This window comes from Rutidosis leptorrhynchoides, chromosome 3 (genome assembly GCF_046630445.1).
Source record: "Rutidosis leptorrhynchoides isolate AG116_Rl617_1_P2 chromosome 3, CSIRO_AGI_Rlap_v1, whole genome shotgun sequence".
NCBI classification, from domain to species: domain Eukaryota; kingdom Viridiplantae; phylum Streptophyta; class Magnoliopsida; order Asterales; family Asteraceae; genus Rutidosis; species Rutidosis leptorrhynchoides.
This window is the reverse complement of record NC_092335.1, coordinates 686796823-686802219: the sequence shown is the minus strand read 5'-3', so window position 1 is coordinate 686802219 and position 5397 is coordinate 686796823. Positions and strand designations below refer to the sequence as shown.

Genomic DNA, 5397 nt, shown 5'->3' with positions numbered 1-5397 from the left:
ATTAGAGAGTTGTCATAGGCTTCAAGCCCAACTCGTCTAATTCATTCAATTGAGTCAAACGTAACCGACCCGCCTCTTTGTAATCCAAATTACATGCCCTTAGTGCCCAATGCACTTTGTGTTCAATCTCCAAAGGGAGATGGCATGCTTTCCTGTATACCATTCGGAAAGGAGTGGTTCCAATAGGTGTTTTGTAGGCCTTGCAAAAAGCCCACAATGCATCGTTTAACTTAACAGACCACTCTTTTGGATTTTCACCAATGGTCTTTTCAAGTATGCGTTTTAAAGATCGATTGGTATTCTCCACCTGCCCACTTGTTTGGGGATGATAAGATGTTGAAATTTTATGGATCACTCCATATCTTTTCAACACCTTTTCTAATTGCTTATTGCAAAAGTGGGTGCCTCGGTCACTGATAAGAGCTTTTGGTGTGCCAAACCTTGAGAAAAGTTCCATAAAAAAGGTCACTACAACTCGGCCATCATTTGTTGGGAGAGGTTTTGCCTCCGCCCATTTTGAAACATAGTCTATGGCAACAAGTATGTAGAGATAAGAATGAGACTTCGGAAAGGGCCCCATAAAGTCAATTCCCCACACATCGAACACCTCGCATACTTGGATGCTTTGTTGAGGCATTTCATCCCGTTTAGTGATTTAACCGGCCCATTGGCACGCATCACAAGCCTTACAAACAGTGTAGGCATCTTTGAATATTGTAGGCCAATAGAAGCCGGCCTCGTAAACTTTCCTCCCCGTGATTTGGGGACCAAAATGCCCACCCGTTGGACCAAGGTGACAATCAAGAAGAATTTGAGTGCATTCATTCCCCGAAACGCACCTGCGAATAACTCCATCCGCACATTGCCTAAATAGATAAGGGTCTTCCCAAAAATAGTATTTTAGGTCACTAAAGAATTTCTTCCTTTTCTGATGTGACCAACCGGTTTCTAGGTACCCCCAACAATGTAGTTGGCGAAATCAACATACCACGGGTCTTCCACCTTCTCTACTCGCATGAGGTATTCATCGGGAAAATCATCTTTAATACTCGACTCATGGAGTACTTCAAGATTGGGATTTTCAAGTCTAGAAAGATGGTCAGCCGCGAGATTTTCGGCACCTTTCTTGTTGTTAATCTCGATATCAAATTCTTGCAAGAGCAAGACCCATCTTAGCAATCGAGGTTTGGCATCCAGCTTAGAGAAAATATATTTCAATGCCGAATGATCGGTGAATACAATTGTCTTCGATAGGACAAGATATGATCGGAATTTGTCAAAAGAAAAGACGATAGCAAGGAGCTCTTTTTATGTTGTTGTGTAGTTCAATTGGGCTCCTTGTTAAGTCTTGCTTGCATAATAAATGGATTGAAAAAGTTTCTCAACCCGTTGGCCCAAAACTGAACCAACTGCAAAATCTGATGCATCGCATATTAGCTCGAATGGTAATGACCAATTTGGAGCTATGATTATTGGTGCGTTAACAAGTTTTTGTTTTAAAATGTTGAATGCCTTAGTGCATTCACTTGTGAAAACAAATGGTGCATCTTTTCCGAGAAGTTTATTCAATGGCGTTGCAATTTTTGAAAAATCCTTAATAAATCGCCGGTAAAACCCGGCATGCCCAAGAAAACTTCTCACACCCTTCACATTTGAAGGAGGTGGAAGGTTGGCAATGACGTTAACCTTTGCTGGATCCACGTAAATACCAACACTTGAGATTTTATGCCCTAATACAATGCCTTCTTTAACCATAAAGTGGCATTTCTCCCAGTTTAGCACTAAGTTCGATTTCTCACACCTTATTAGCATTTTCTCCAAATTTAGAAGGCATGAATCGAAAGTGTCACCGAAGACTGAAAAGTCATCCATGAACACTTCCATGCATTCTTCAATCATATCATGGAAAATGGCCATCATGTACCTTTGGAATGTTGCAGGAGCATTATATAAGCCAAAGGGCATTCGGCGGTATGAAAAGGTGCCATAGGGACACGTGAAGGTAGTCTTTTCTTGATCATCGGGGGAGATGGGAATTTGAAAGTACCCCGAAAAACCATCTAGGAAACAATAAAAGCTATTTCCCGCTAGTCTTTCTAACATTTGATCAATGAATGGTAGCGGAAAATGGTCTTTTCTAGTGGCATAGTTTAACTTACGATAATCAATACAAAATTTCCACCCCGTAACAGTTCGTGTAGTGATAAGCTCGTCTTTATCATTTGTGGTAACAGTTACACCACCCTTTTTAGGAACACAATGGACCGGACTTATCCATGGACTATCTGAGATTGGGTAGATTAGACCCGCATCTAGCAATTTAATGATCTCCTTCTTGACAACATCTTACATATGAGGATTTAGCCTCCTTTGACGTTGCACCACTGGTTTGGAATTTTCTTCCATTAAGATCTTGTGAGTGCAATAAGAAGGACTAATTCCTTTTATATCATGAATTTTCCATGCAATGGCCGGTTTGTGGGCCTGTAACAAGGAAACAAGACGTTCTTTTTCATGTTTAGAAAGAAGTGAGAAAATAATTACCGGAAGCTTCGAATCTTCTTGAAGGAAAGCGTACTCAAGATGATCAGGGAGCGGCTTAAGCTCCAAAATTGGAGGTTCCTCGATTGAGGGTTTACTCCGGTACTTGCTATCCTTGTTCAGTTGTTCTAACTCCTCCTCAGTTGGTTCATACCCATTTGCCATCAATGTGGCCATCACATCCATTTCTTCTTCAGAAAATTCTTCATCTCCACTCGCCAAATTGTATGTACCTGTTTCATCCGATTCGGGAAATTCCTACAAGAACTTATAATGCGAATCTATGCTTTGCATAAAATAACAAGTATCATCTGAAGATTCAGGATATTTTAATGAATTGTCAATTGCAAAAGTCGCACTAGCTTCACCAATTCTAAGGGTCAACTGCTGATCATAAACATCAATGACACATCTAGCAGTATTTAAAAATGGTCGACCCAAAATAATTGGTATTCTGTCATCAACTATCATGTCTAAAACCACAAAGTCTGCCGAAAAAATCAGATTCCCGGTCTTAACTAACATATTCTCTATTATTCCTCGAGGGAATTTTATAGAGCGATCAGCTAGTTGAATAGCCATTCGTGTGGTTTTGAGTTCCCCAGGGGCTAATTTAAGGTAAATCGAATAGGGCATCAAATTGATACTAGCCTCTAAATCGGCTAATGCCCTCATACAATCGAGGTCACCCATTAGACATGGAATAGTGAAACAACCCGGATCTTGAAGCTTTTCGGGAAGTGTGTTGGACACCAGCGCTGATAATCTAGCATTTAAAGTGACCGATGAAACGCTTTCCATCTTCTTGCAGTTGGTGAGCATGTCCTTCAAGAATCGAGCATATTTAGGCATTCATGCAATAACATCAATAAAAGGTAAATTTACGTTAACTTTCTTGATGAGCTCCATGAATCTTGATTTTTCTTCCTCGAGTTTCTCTAATCTTTGTTTTCTTGAGAATGGGAGTGGTGGTTGATACGCTTTAACAACCGGTTTGACTCGCACCGTGTCTTCTTGACCATCTGTGTGCTCATTGTCTACACTTTCAACCACATTTTCCGGCTCCTTCTCCTTCTCCGGTTCATTTACACTACCTGATTCATTCTCTTTCATTAATGGAACATGAAAGTCAGAGACTTCTGGCATTCTTGGTGGATCATAGGTTACCCCACTTCTGGTGGTGATAGATTTTGCTTGCTCGTTTCGGGGATTAGATTGCGTGTTGCTTGGCAATTCCCCCGATTTTCTTTCGCTTAATAATTTAGCAAGATTACTCATCTATTGTTCCAATACTTGAATGGAAGAATGTTGGTTTCTAAATTGTTGCTCATTCTTCTCATTCGTTTGGCTTATATTGGTAACAAGTTGAGTTTGCAATGCAATTAACTTCTCCAACAAACTCTCCATATTTGACTTTTCTCTTCATGTTGGGGTTTTTGATAAAAAACCGGAGTTTGTTGTTGGAACCCACTACTTGACCCTTGTTGGAAATTGGAATTTTGACCTTGAGGGTTGTAAGGGTTATTGAATTTTCGATTAAATTGGGCTCTTCCTTGAAATTGGTTATTATTCCTTTGGCTTATGAAAGCTACTTCTTCTTTCTGAGCCATTGTCAAACCTGCATCACAATCTTTTACTAAATGTAAACCACCACAGTATTCACACCCCACCTTCATTCCATGGATTTTCTTGGTGATCTTTATCATGTTTTGAGCAACACCATCTATCTTCACGCTAAGAGAACCAATGTCTTCATAAGCACCAGTGCTTGAGACTTGAGCATGACGGGTCATGGGTCTTTCTTGATGCCATTCATGAGAATATTCGGCTTGCTTTTCGATTATCTTATAAGCGTCTTGCTAAGTTTTGTCCATGAGTGAACCTCCTACCGCTTGATCAATGGAAATTCGGGTTGCAACATCACAACCCTTGTAAAAGATTTGAACTTTTTGGAAGGTATCCAAACCATGGTTTGGACAACCTCTTAGCATTTTAGAAAATCGATTCCATGCTTCATACAAGGTTTCCATCGGCTTTTGACAAAATTGGGTAATTTCTTGTTGGAGTCTCGTGGACTTAGAAGCTGAAAAATATTTCTTAAGAAATTTTTCCAACATACCATCCCAAATTTCTATCGTAGCCTCGGGCAATAAATCCAACCAACTCCGTGCTTCCCCGTAGAGTGTCCATGGGAAAAGTCTTAAAAGTATGGCTTGATCAGTGTCCGGTTGAAGCTTGAATAGAAGACATATCTCTTGAAAAAGACGAATATGTTCATTTGCATCTTCATTCGGACCACCACCAAATTGACATCTGTTGTTAATCATTTGAAGAATAAGTCCTTTTATTTCAAATTTTACCTCACCAGGTGTCTGAGTAATTACACTTCCTTGTCCGATTCGGGTTGCCTTCATCTTGGCCGCCATTGATTGTCTTGGTACCACCGGTCTTGCCTCTCCTTCCATTTCAAAATTTGGAGGATGAACGGGTCCCCCAAATTCAGAATATCTTGGCTTGGTTGTACTTGATTCTAAATCAAAAGTGTCTTGCTTTGATGAAGATTCAAAAAGTTCAAGTACTTCTTTTGGAATTCTACCAAGCTTTCTATCAGGTTTTGTAAGCAGTGTAAGTAATGGAGAATCTGAACTTCGGGTATGTGGCATATGCAACCTAAAATCTGTCAATCACACAACTAACAAAACTATTAAACGCACTGATTCTATAAGTTTAAAAATCAAAGACTATTAATAATTTAAAAAGAATTAAGAAACTACTTAATCACAAATTAGTTAATAATTCTATTTTGACACAAAACTGTCCCCGGCAGCGGTGCCAAAAACTTGATTTGCAAAACGT

The 5397-nt window shown here is 39.7% G+C and overlaps 1 non-coding gene across 1 annotated transcript; it reads left to right on the top strand.

Moving 5' to 3' along the window:
• Window positions 1-4503: 4503 nt before the first annotated feature.
• Window positions 4504-4610, top strand: LOC139903347 (small nucleolar RNA R71). The gene has a single exon (XR_011778172.1). It is a non-coding gene; the product is annotated as a small nucleolar RNA R71 (small nucleolar RNA).
• The last annotated feature ends 787 nt before the right edge of the window (window positions 4611-5397 follow it).